At 33.4% G+C, this 2107-nt stretch overlaps 1 pseudogene; it reads left to right on the plus strand.

The window, feature by feature from the left end:
* Positions 1–882: 882 nt before the first annotated feature.
* LOC129403072 (U11 spliceosomal RNA) lies at positions 883–1026 on the plus strand (annotated as a pseudogene).
* The last annotated feature ends 1081 nt before the right edge of the window (positions 1027–2107 follow it).

The following is a 2107-nucleotide window of genomic DNA, read 5'->3' on the forward strand; positions in this document are numbered from 1 at the left end:
CTCTGGATCTTGGTCTCTGGATCTGGATCTCTTTACAATACACAAAACATATACAATCAGAAAATTTAAAATTTCTAATTAGTATTTTATCTCAATTTTCCACAGAAATTGATCTCTAATTTGAGACACAGTCGTGTTCTTTACTCATTCTCTAAACCTGCAAGTGGCAAAAATGATGAGTCGAGTAAGATTTTTATCTTGCTGGCAAACATGTGACAAGTAAGAGGTCTTCAGAGCTGGATTTTATAGAAATATCTTCCTGACTGGTTTGGATTTCTATTGAACACAACAGGATTCCTTAAGGAAGTAGAGCACAATTCCTAAGTACTGGCTTTTATCGGCAGTGTTTCTTTGTATTATATACGGCGCCCATATTCTATTCTTTTACAAGATGGTCACAAAATAACAGGTCACTCTTAATTACCTTCCTTTCTCACATATTTAGGAGGGGATTGTCTACCAGAGACTAACTCAGAGAACTCATTCCAATATCTTCAACGACTGGAACAATATCTTCCTTTATATTAAATCAAGATCAAGAACTAAATTCTCTTTTTCTCAGGGCAGTTATATATACCACAGAGTTAATGTGTGTGTGCATGTGTGTGTGTGTGTCTGTGTCTGTGTGTGTCTGTGTCTGTGTCTATGGTGTCTGTGTTTTGTTTTGTTTCCTACTGAGCTTTAGGGAAGGTCACTGTCTAGTCTCTTGCGAGGTCTAATTCAAATCTTGAACATTAAACTTCTTCACTTCTGGATGACCCTTATAAAAATGACATTACTTAGTCAAAACTGATTTGTTTTCAATGCAGCTCCATTTACATTGAGTCTCAGTGAGTGACAACCTCGAAAACATTACAATATGTTCTAATAAACATAATCTTTCAAAAGGGATTCTACTGTAAGTAGCACACGTAGGACTGGCCACTTGCTTATTCTATGTATGCAATAGACATGAAGAGATTTCAAAAGCATACATTTTTGGCAGTAGGGCAGCTGATCATCATTGGTCCTGGTGACTTCACCTCACTCCCCGCCCCCCAAGCCCCACAATCTTTAAGGGTGTAGGTTTAATTCTATTAAAATTAAAATTTGGATTACTCACAAAACTCTACGTGCCAAGCTTTTCCATGAATTAATAAACATACACATCAAAGAAAAACTGAAAAAGAGGAAGATACATGTCTATGTAACAAAAGGCAATATCTTGAGCTAGGGAGATAATTCAACTGGCTGAACACAAGCTAAATTAATCCCTTTGACACTTAGTCCCCTGAACCCCATCAGAAGTGACTTCTGGTCATCACCAGATACTGGAACAATATCTTCCTTTATATTAAATCAAGATCAAGAACTAAATTCTCTTTTTCTCAGGGCAGTTATCTATACTAGTTCCAGAACCAAATAAAATTAAATTTTAACAAAAGCAAGTATCTTAAGTATATCATTGTCTTTCTAGAAAATATCATATGAATTTATATATCTTACTCTGTTACTACTATACAATACCATACAATCATCAAAATTAAATATGGGAAAAATATAAGGATTAATACTACAATTTGATGATTTGTATTGTGACAAGTCAAAAGTCACCCACTTTTGTGTCTATAGAGTAAAAGATATCTTTTAAATTTTGATAGTATCTAGTCATGTGTTCTCTCCTAAAGTGTGGAGTCTCAAAAATGAGGATTTCTCTTAACACTCTTATAGTATTCAATAATGTGTGTGGGTTTGTACAAATATGTATAAATACCTACACATTGTGAATAGACAGTGGCTATGCCATGTCACAAGTGTGTGTTGAAAGAATGAATATAAAATTGTGATTTTCTTATATGCCATTTTATTCCTTCTCTTACTGTTTCTAGATGTCATCTTGAAGATATGAACTGAATTTAATACGAAATATTACAACTTGATTATAGAGATCAGAACTTGTTAAATTATTTCTAACTCTATGAATATCTAGAAAAAGAGAACATGCTAGCAGTGGAAAGAAAAATTATGACATCTAAAATACATTTTCTATCTATTGTCATATTTATTGCCATTTTCAATGAATGCAATTATTTTTAAATAGCTTACACCATTTCCATATGCATCATTG

This window comes from Sorex araneus, chromosome 2 (assembly GCF_027595985.1).
Source record: "Sorex araneus isolate mSorAra2 chromosome 2, mSorAra2.pri, whole genome shotgun sequence".
Lineage (NCBI taxonomy): Eukaryota > Metazoa > Chordata > Mammalia > Eulipotyphla > Soricidae > Sorex > Sorex araneus.